The following is an 11,770-nucleotide window of genomic DNA, read 5'->3' as shown; positions in this document are numbered from 1 at the left end:
AGTCATTAAACTTTCTAAATTTCACGCTTACCCGGGACTCGAACAAAATACAATTTAGCATCTATCGAAAACCCACAAACACCGGTATGCTTCTACATTATAATAGCTACCACCCGTTCACCTACAAAAGATCGATTATCTTTAATCAATTTCTAAATGCCTATAAATATTCAACGACGGATTCTGCTTTAGACTCAGAAATACAAATATTAACTAGCAGATTCTTGAACAGGGGTTATCCCATTAACACAATAAATCGAATTAGGGTACAAGCTAAGGATAGGATACAAAATACTGCACCAATCAACAATAGTAATATCAAAAAATACTTTATTTCTGTCCCATATGTTGAACAGTGGCACAAACAGCTTAACAGATTCTTTAAAGATACCGAATTTAAAATTATAGCTAGGCCTATACGGAAGTTACACACTATACTGAACAATCGCTCGGTTCTTTCGGCGTTCGCAACACAAATTAATGATCTAGTATACAACATTTCTTGCGGTGATTGCGACTCGTCTTATCAGGGTTCCACGCGGTTTTCTCTTAATATCCGTGTAAATCAACACGAAGCCTCTGTTCGTGCTTCTCGTTCAGCAGCGTCAGAATTAGCCTTTCATGCCATTAACGAAAAACATACTTTTTTATTTAACGAGGCCAAAATACTTAACGTTCAACGTAATTATACGCGACTATTAATTGCAGAAACCGTTGAAATTAAATTACACGAGAATTCTGTTAATGTTCGGCGGCCATATTTGATCTCCGATGCGTGGACCTTTACGCGCATGCGCGAAGACACATAATCACTATTTAAGTTGCAGGTTTAGCCTGATTCGGTAATTTTCATTCCTGTGATCACGACAGTCGGTCGAAAAGCATTGTCAGCTTCAGGAAGGAAAATCGTTTTGAATATTTTCGTTAGATTCTTTTAATTGCGTTAATTTGAATTTTAATTGTTTTGAATTGATTTTGAATTGTGTTAAATTGATTATTTAATTATTTATATTTTACTTTAATTATTTATATTTTACTTTAATGTACCGGTAAGTTGTCGATTTTTTCGTTTTTTCCGTTTTAATTTCTGGAGGGTATCATACGGAAGTGTTCCACGTCCTATATTGAGGTAAACTCCTCTTATTAATTTACTAATGTTTAATACAATGCAATTGATCAAATGCATGTTTTCATAATTATTTTTCTTAGATCTAGTAAAGAGATTTTACCTCTAAATGTTTGTTTATCCATCGCAATTCTTGAACTGATTTCACTATGGCAAGATGCATCTCGTGTTATAATCTGTCCTAGATATTTGAATTTTGTAACCTGTTCTATTTTTTCACCATCAATTTAATTGCGAAATTATTTAGGCTTTTTACTTATAATCTTTGTTTTATTAGTATTAATCGTCATTCAATATTTCTTCCCTTTCTTGGTTAAATCTTTTAGCATACTGGATAGCATTCTTGGGCTACCTGCAAGGATTACCTGATAATCTGCAAACTTTATTGTGCTAAGCGCTCTTCCACCTATCTTTATATCATCAAATTTAACCAGAGATGAAAATTAATGAGTGATAAATCCAAATTAAAAACTGATTTAAAAAGTTATTATCGGCAGATTAGCTCTGAGTTTCTAGATGGTAAATATTTTAAATACGGAAAGATCTACAATAGTCAAAGATTGGAGCGTTTTCGAAACGGATTCGGGCGATTGAGTTTTCAATAGAACTAACTCAGTGTATTTTGGCAGCATTTCTCTTTCAAATAATTGGATGCTATATTAATTCCATTTTATTATTATTTTTTTCCTGAAAATGAATGATCAGTGTGCACATAAGAAGAATCTTTTTATACTACTATTGATATTTATTCAAAATGCGCGCCACTCTGCATTTTAAATATTTTATACACAATATACAATTACGTCCTATATCTCTCGTAACATGAGGATTTTGCTCTGAAATTCCTTGAATAGTGAAAGATAAAAAAAATAGCTTATTACATTTTCAGAAATAGTTTCTTTTTTTTTACTCTGAGCAATTTTTAATTAAGCTTAATTACTTCTTATCAGCCAGTTAATTTAACTTAACCTTGTCAGCTTTAAAAAGTAACTTACCCATGTCTAGTTCTAATACATTGCACTGTCTTTCGCAATTGCGGTATGTCGCAAGTTGCAATTAAAACATTTTAAGTATTAAACTTAACATCAGGCATTTCTTTGTTTAGGTGGTTGTAACAAAACCCAGCGGCTGTAATTAACCCCAACCCATACACCGACAACTGCAGATCTTTATGAAAAGATAATAATACGTTGTTGGACTTCTGACTGTCGATTTTAAAGAAATTTGGGATGGCTCCACAAATTCTTCTAAAAAGGTACATTTTTGAAAATCTGTCCACTGATAGTCGAGTTGTAACATGAGGATGGACGTACATCATAAAGACATCATTTATTTGCTGCGAATGCGCCTAGAAAAGTTGTTTTATCATAATTTTGGGTCTCGTCACATACAACGCCCTCTCATGGCCGCAAGACCTCATTACTGGAGATCCAACTGGTAGTAAATAGACATTTGGTTTATTTTTTTCTATGAAATACAACACGAGTTTAACCAAAAACCCATTTTGAAATTTTAGACCATTCTTACTATGATTTGGTATTTGAACAGTCTAGCTTGTAGGAGAAAAAATATATCTACATTTCATGATATTTACAGCTGTCTGGCAGGTGTTTACAAAGTGGATTGTGATAAATGGGTTTCCCAGTGTAGGCGATTGTCTGTTTTGCTTATTCACATAATTAGATAACTGAGGGATCATCCTTTTCCAAAGCATGTACGCATCAAATGCAATTTTCTTAAGATGTAGGCATTTTTCTGTGAAAGACCAATTTAAACCTTGGCCGTGAAGCTTTCCAAAGTGACACCCCTCGTCTACACCCGTCCCCCTCTTTCCTCCTACACACGGGCCAACCCTGACTGCAACGACGCTTCCTTCCGGCCAGAGTCCCACGATATTACGCATACGTTCCATCCCCGATGAATAACGGCGGCTTTATAAGCGAGCAAAAGTGCAACAGGAAACGTGACACTACCTCATACGTCAGCGAGGTCGCCTGGACACCACCCATACAAACACTCGCTCTTAATGTAAAAGCGTTTTCTGGATATCTAGAGAAAGAGGGGTGGGGATCCAGAGTTTCTTGCGTCTTGCAGTAATTACAGTGTAGTCTGTAATGCATTCGTTTGCTAACAACGCTGAATGATCTCAACCAAAGCAAGACCTACAACAAAAGTTGCATATTCGGGCAAATTATTTTCTAACATATCATAAAAGATTTTGTTGCTAATTAAGTCTCTAAGTAGTTTTAACAAACCATGTAGGAGATATTTAAATATTATTTTATTAATAATAATTATCACAATGCCCAACCCATTGTGAATCCTGGGACTCGCAATGGTTTGGGCATTGTGAGTCCCAGGTCGGGAGTACCAGTGTGAGGTGAATTAAACTTGGCATCTTATTCCTCCATATTTTATGCAAATCATGTGACACATGTTAACACATGTGACCCTTAACTTATTCAAAAAAATAAACGCATTCGAATATGCACTCGCTTGAAGCACAAAAAGAGAACAAAAAGCTATCAGCCATTTCACATAACTCCATAGTTACCAGGAAACACAATAAAGAAGGCTTGGTTAAACTAAGCCTTCTTCTCTTGCTCTTATGTTCTGAAGACGTACTAGATACACACAGCGAGAATTTCTTTTACATCAGACTGAAATTGTGGTTTCCTGGCGTATGTCCCAAGAACTTTCTTTAGTCCCAAGAAAAAGATCAATAAAATCCTACTTCCTCCTAAAAACAGAAGTCTTTCAAGAGATGTAGAATCAGCAATACTCTTGATTGTACTGAATATGATGCCATCTTTGAAGAAAGTAAAAGTTGAGAAAGTGTGGCGTTAGCGAATTTTTGGGACTCCATGACAAAGTAAATTCGTTCGGCACTATTGTTTAATAAACACTCTTAAATTTTGTTTCTTTTGTATTCAATAAAATGTTGTTTTTTTTTATCAGAATTCGCTTTCTAAAACCTGGCTAGGCGTTACAGTATATAAAATACGGTACCCGACTAATTAAAGACAGAATATTAGACTAAGGCGCATTTAGGGCTAGAGCCTCAAGCTGCGAACAAATTTAGACTATGTATATAAAGTGCTTAGCATCATAATACACAGCCATTTCTGAATAAACAGAAAATTTTTAAGGTGGCATCGTTTTAGGTTATATCTCATATTGTGAATGCCTTCACAACGAGTTGCCATGATATTGCACTACTTCGAATAAGTAACGCTTCACCTAAGGAGAAGACTAATGTTACTTATTCTCAGATAGGTACCACCACCCAGACAGCACTGTTTCAGGGCTATTTGGCCCTTCGTCAGTGAGTGGGTAGGTACCCAAGTGATGCAATGATGGCAAAAACAGTTATGAAGTATAACTCCACAATATGAGAGATGCCTGATGGTGTATGATGTATTTAGACTAAGGCGCATTTAGGGCTAGAGCCTCAAGCTGCGAACAAATTTAGACTATGTATATAAAGTGCTTAGCATCATAATTATATTTGAAGTATAACTCCACAATATTCTCTCATATTGTGGAGTTATACTTCATAACTGTTTTTGCCATCATTGCATCACTTGGGTACCTACCCACTCACTGACGAAGGGCCAAATAGCCCTGAAACAGTGCTGTCTGGGTGGTGGTACTTATCTGAGAATAAGTAACATTAGTCTTCTCCTTAGGTGAAGCGTTACTTATTCGAAGTAGTGCAATATCATGGCAACTCGTTGTGAAGGCATTCACAATATGAGATATAACCTAAAACGATGCCACCTTAAAAATTTTCTGTTTATTCAGAAATGGCTGTGTATTATGATGCTAAGCACTTTATATACATAGACAGAATATTAATAAGCATTAGTCCTAAAAAATATTGTGTGGGCAATTTTTAAGATATAATCATGTAGAAATATGACATGTTGACTCTGTTTTTGGCAAGTAGGCTAAAAATTGCCCAATTATAACAACTAACTCCTTATCCCCCACTAAGCGAGTTACAATTTTCTATCTTAAAAGGCCTAACCAACTAAATACGGTGAAGTTGTTCGAGTGCTCTCCAAGGACACTCTTGCTATTAGGCATCATCTGTGTTAGTATCCATAAATTGACTGTTTTGACTTCAAATGTCGATTTGTCGGATGAAGATCGTAGGAAAATTCACTTTACACCTCCGTCCTACCTGAAAAGGCTTCAAGAAGTTCTTCGCATAATCTTTAGGCTTCGAACCAGAAACTTTCCAAGTGGATGGCAAGTGAAACTACTACATAAGCCTCAGTTTCAGTGAATTTGGACAATTGTATTCCGTATTTAGGTAATTACTGCATAAGACTAGTGAGGAGAAATTTTTCGCAGCATTGCAGACTTCAGTTGGAAGACTTTTTTTTATATATATATATATATATAAATACTTGATCAAAAGCGTAAGGGAACGCAATGTTTAATCTTTTTTTATCTCTGCCACTCAGATATACAAACTGGATTTCATTTCGGTGAATACTGAGTTCAGGAGAGATCAGAGAAGTTGGGAGGCGATGCTTCTGATCAATAACTGCCCGGATGTGGCTCAGTTTAGCGTGAAATGACTTGCAGTAAAAGAAAGATGATAGTGGGGATATGTTTCAGGACAAATGAGTACTGAGTATGATAAAAATCTCTTTCAGCAGATTGATTAATTAGACTAGTAAGTACGATTGTCTCATTTTTGGTGACTTTAACCTTGTATCCTCTTATAGACTGGACTGGACTATACATGGGATACTATATACCCTTATCCAGTGCAGAAATCCTATCCATAGTTTTGCTGAGGATAGCACATTGCATTCCACCTAGTTTGAGAAACCTAACCCTGCACAAACAGCTTCAACTTCTTGAATATTCAATACAAATCCTTTAAATACTGTTCTCCAGGTAATTCTAAATTGGGACAAAGGTAACTTAGTTGATTTCAATCCTAAAACTCAATCCTGTCATATCTCACAAAAAGGATTCTTCTGCTCCTATTCTTATCTTTGACGACACTCAGATTTCTAGACAAGATCGCATATCTCTATTATGGATTACCCTGACTTCTAATCTTCCTTGGCACGAGCTCATCACATATATTGCTTCCACTGCACTTAAAAAACTGGGTTTTTTTCCTTCGCTCTCGGCGTTACTTTTCTTCTGAACAGCTGCCCACTCCGTACAAATCGCAAATCCGCCCTACCACAGAATATTGTTGCCACATCTTGAGAAGATGAAAGAAAATACTTGTTGACATTAGACTTGAATTTCTGTAGAGCACGGTAACGACCCATACACGGCACTAAGTACTATAGGCTCTAATAAATCCGCTTCCTTACATCAGTTGGCCTTACTACTTCAATACTAAATTGCCAATAATGTCCAAAATCGCTCATCTTTATTACCATTTTGATGGCATTTGACTAAATAAATGAAGTATATTTGTATGAATGAGACACTCTTGCAGGTGTGCAGCTTCTTCTCAAGGCTCAAAATATTTCTTAAGGGAATGATATATTACTGATTGCAATGGTATTTTATTAATCCAAGAAAGTTGTTCGAAAGGCGTGTTTTGTTTTATTAAGTTCCATTTCCGTATCCCCTTAAATTTCTTGAAACTGATTTACAATTTGGTGAAAGTCAATCTCAATTACTCAACCTCAACGGTTCAATAATTTTAGGAACCCTTCAAAGGAGATGGGACGTCCTGATAAGGAAAATGTTCTTGTTTATTTATACTCTGGCTCGGCCTCTAGGTCAGAGCAGTTTAGGAGTCAAGTGAGCTACGTCTCAAACCTGTGTTACTCCAACTAGTCCACTAAAACGTGTGTGCATTACTGCCCTCTGGCTTGACCACTAGCTACATCTAACCTAAAAATTAATTTCTGCCCCAGCCGAGGATCGAACTCGCAACCTTCAGATTATGAAACTAAAGCACTACCGAGGCAACTGTTATTTTCCACTCCTATACTGAAGAAATTTGTCTCTCAACACCTACAAATGATTCATATTTGGAACCAAATTATGGTGAACTGATAATCACTTCCCATTCGGCACAGTTAAAGTTATTAATCTTCTAAATCGGAACTTCCGGGTTCCGATTTAGAAGCACACGACAAGAAAACGCTTTATCTAAGCATTCAAAAAGAAAAAAAAATACATTTGCTGAACTCTCACTGATCCTTTTTTAACCAGCTGCATCTAATTTTATTAATTATTCCTTTACTTTCTTTCTCAACTATGAAATGCGAAATTCGGCAGTGAAGCTCAGCCTTTGCATTACTGTAATAATACAATCCGTGGTTAATAATTAAAACTGTTTCAAAAGTTATAATCCATATTCCTATTGAGAAATTCTGTTTGTTTTTTTTTTATTAAGCCATTCCTGTCTTCTATGCCATGCTTACTATATCGGAGGGCACTTTTCTTGCTTTTGCAAGTTTCAGTGTTGAGCTGTTATTATTGATGTTTTGAAAACAAATATAAATCCAATAGATTCTCTAGAACCATGTGATGGTTTTTCTACCCTTGTAATTTTGTAAAATCAATGAAAAATAAATAGATATTGCTTGGATGAAAAAGGAGCTGGAGTTGTAATCACCATAATCTGTATACGTGGAATCGCACTGAAGTCATCTGTGGCTATCCAGAGATGACTAACCACTGCGTTGATTTATAACTCGTCGTTGTCACTAGGGTTATGTTTTCAGTTTGGCAATATCCGTTTTCATTATTCTTATCACTGCCTCATGAGATGTGCAATATTTGGGCAGGATATCGAACGAGACACTACATAGTTTAACTTCAGCTAAAGAGTTCGATAACTAATTAACAGGTTAGAATTTCTTCAGGTATTTCAGACACATAATTATAATCTTTCTTGATTACGTTATGGGTTGTACAAGCTTTCCGTTAAGTATAGTCACTTAACCGTTCGTAACCCTTTTGGAAGTCTTTACCTGTTCAAATCCAGACAACGATTGAACAAGTTTCTTTAAATTATTTTTACTTTTTTTTTTTTTTTTTATGAAAACCCCAAACACGAGAGGTATTAGAACCTATAGTACTTTTAGTACCGTTCTTGGGTTGGAGATTAAGACGAAAGAAGATATTTGTTGACATTAGACCTGAACTTCTGCAGACTAATTTTCAGGAAATACGTATGGAGGAAGGTTGTTCCAGGAAACGGCAGATGAATGAATAAACGAGGAAGATGAAAAGTTGGTTCTGTGAGTTTGAAGTTGGACAGTAAATGGATGTTGGCGGCATGTGTTCGGACTGTTTTGAAAGAGAGAGCGGGAATTACAGAAACCAATTCAGAAGAACAGTGCCCATGGAAGTATCTGTAGAAAAGGTATGCAGCAGAAACAGTACTTCTATGAGACAGCGAGTGGAGAGACTCTGTTAGAGATCAGTCATTAATTAACCTAACTACCATCTTCTGAATAGAATCAAGAAGCCTGAGAGGTTTTGGGGGCACCGCCCCAGATGTGATAAAATATTCCATGGTAGGGCGGATTTGCGATTTGTAAAGAGTGAAGAGCTGTCTGGAAGAAAAGTAACGCCGAGAGCGAAAGAGAAAACCAAGTTTTTTAGATGCAGAGGGAGCAATATTTGTAATGTGTTTGTGCCAAGAGAGATTAGAAGTAATGGTAATCGCAAAAGAGATATCATTTTGCCTAGAAATTGGAGTGTGACCAAAGATAAGCATAGGGGCAGAAAAATCCTTTTTATGAGATATAAGACAGGACTGAGGTTTAGAAGGATTGAAATCAACTAAGTTGTCTTTGCCCCACTAAAGAATTAACTGGAGATCGGCATTTAAGGAATTGGAGGCGGATATGATATTCGAGAAGTTGGAACTGATTGAGCAGGGCAAGGTTTCTTAAAATGGAAAGTGGAATGCAATGTGCTATTATCACCAAAACTATGGATATGATTTCCAGTCAATGGAAGAATGTCATTTATATACAAGAGGAAAAGAGTGGGAGAAAGAACTAAACCTTGGGGACCACCAACATTAGTGGAGAAGTTAGAAGACACAGAGCCATCCACCATCACCCTCAGTGAGCGGTCAGAGACAAAACTGGATAACCAATTACAAAAAACAGTTGGCAAACCATAAGATGGAAGCTTGTTTAGAAGACCTTTATGCCAGACACGATGGAAAGCCTTTGAGATGTCTAGAGCAATTGCTTGTGTTTCACCGAACTTTTCCATTAAATTTGTAAATAAATGGGTAATATAAGAGAGAACATCACCAGTGGATCGACACTGACGGAATCCATACTGGCGATCGTTGATCAGACGGAAGGTTTCTAGGTAGTTTAAGAGTTGGCGGTTAATTTATTTCTCCATTACTTTAGAAATTGTAGAAGTAATTGCAATGGGGCAAAAATTGGATGGGAGGAATTTTTCACCCTTTTTAGGAACTGACTGGATATGACCAATTTCCAAGCGGAAGAAAAAACACCTTTGGAATAAGAAAATGAAAAAAGCCGGCAAAGAACAGGAGTAAGTTCAGGAGCACAGATTTTGAGAAAAAGTGGAGAAATACCATCAGGACCTGGAGCTTTCTTAGCATCAAGATTCGACATAATCCTTCTGACGGAACACCGCAGGAGGCATTGAATGGAGCGTGTTGGGAATGGTGGGAGATATTTTACCAAGATCATTAATACATGAGTTGGAAGAAAAATTGGATGCTAGGAGGTTAGCTTTATCCTTGGCTGAAGTGACAACAAAACCATCTGGTTTTGACAGAGGTGAGCAGAGATGTCCAAAAGTTGCGACCAATAGCTTTGGCAAGAGACCAGAATGCTTGGCTACCATTAGGGCAAGAAGCAAGTTTTCTACTCTAAGCCTGTTCGAAATCTAGTTCGGACTGATTAATAACTGCTTTACAATTGTTGCGAACTTTGGTGCAGGCAGAAAATGAAACTGAAGAATTAGGAACAAGCCAATTACGATATGCAACATTCTTCTCTTGAACAGCCTTAGCACATTTATTGGAAAACCAAGGTTTAGATAAAGGACGAGATTTTAAAGTGGAGCGTGGAATAAAGGATTCCATTCCTTCAAGAATAATTTTACTGACACGATCTGAGCAAACGTTGACATCAGAAGTTTTGAAACAGTAGTCCAACCAAGGAAAAGAAAAGAAATCTCGCAGGTCATCCATTTTGCATTCTTGTAATGTCAAACAATACGAGGTTGGGAATAGTCATGAGATAAAGGCTCCATTGAAGAAGAGAATCACCAAGTTGTGATCTGTGGTACCTAAAGGGACTACTCACTTCGACCATGTACTTAGAAGGGTTGTTTGTGAGAAAAAGATAAAGCGTGTTGGCTGTATGATTAGGATTGTCCGGTATTCTTGTAGGTAAATGAACAGTCTGTGCAAGGTCATTAGTAATTGCAAAAGCCTCAGCATCTCGACCAGCTGGGTCAGTGTGACTAGAAAATGGAAGCCAACTGAAGTTGTGAATATTAAAATCACCAAGGAAAATTACCTCACTGTTAGAAAAGTTGGACTGGAGAAAGTCGAATAGCAAAGATAGGAAGTCAAAGAGCTCCAAGTGATTAGTGGAGTTGGGAGAACCGTAAAGGCAACAGATGAATTTGACACAATGAGGTAGAGGGATTTTAAGCCAGAGAGAAGATCGAAGAGAGCAGATTCCAAATTACCAATTCTCTGACGGGGAATATCGGAACGGATATATGCACAAATACCACCTTTGAGGCAAAAGGAATCATACAGCGAATAATTTGGGCAACTAAAATAAGAAGTAGTTGAATAAATCGATAACTAAGATTCTGTCAGAAAAAGTACATAGGGTTCGGCAGACTGCAAGTGGAAATGGATATCATTGAGATTAGAATTGAGAACACGTATATTTGTGAAATGAACTAGGAAGTGTTTGGGAAGTTTAGATCTTTTCGCAGATAAGCTTCCTCTATTAGTTTGACAATTTTTGGTGTGTTCAATAGTAAGAAAAAGTGGGGGGAATATGCTGTATGAAGTAATGAAATTTTTGGATATGGACTACACATGGTAAGAATATACCCAGATCCTTGACATAACGTAGCCTCGACAATGCCCCCGCCTACACACTACTCGGACTCCCTCCAGTCAATGTCTGGCAGAGTAGAGGTAGCAAGATTATACACTAGCTGATCCGGAAGCCTTCTATAGAGTTACCAATAGGTTCGGTCCGGTGTACTAACTAGTGGCCAGCCTACGAACACCGTTTTAGAGCTGTACCTTCGAAATGTAAGGAAGATTGGATCTCGCCACGATGTTCATCATAACCTCAAAAGTCATCAGTTATACTGCAAGATGGAAGAGATGGGGAAGGATTGACCGGAACTAAACTCTGGAGACTAAACATGGGTTCCTCCACTTCAAGCCTCCAATAAGCAAGGTGGTATTGCACCGGTTGATGAGTCATCTACCACCTAGTATTTCCTGGCAACACAGAGAGGACGTCATTCCTCCATGTGGTGTGGGTGCCACATCTCGATCCCTGCTTACTTTGGTTCACACCTGGGTGGTCCCCCCACAGTGTGCTTGTGCATGGAGATTATACCCAAGGTTACTAACAGTCTCACCAAATCCTCTGCTTGCACAGCAGA

Source organism: Mastigoproctus giganteus, chromosome 1, assembly GCF_048544385.1.
Source record: "Mastigoproctus giganteus isolate SK-2022 chromosome 1, ASM4854438v1, whole genome shotgun sequence".
Taxonomy (NCBI): Eukaryota; Metazoa; Arthropoda; class Arachnida; order Uropygi; family Thelyphonidae; genus Mastigoproctus; species Mastigoproctus giganteus.
Note: the sequence above shows the minus strand (reverse complement) of the source record.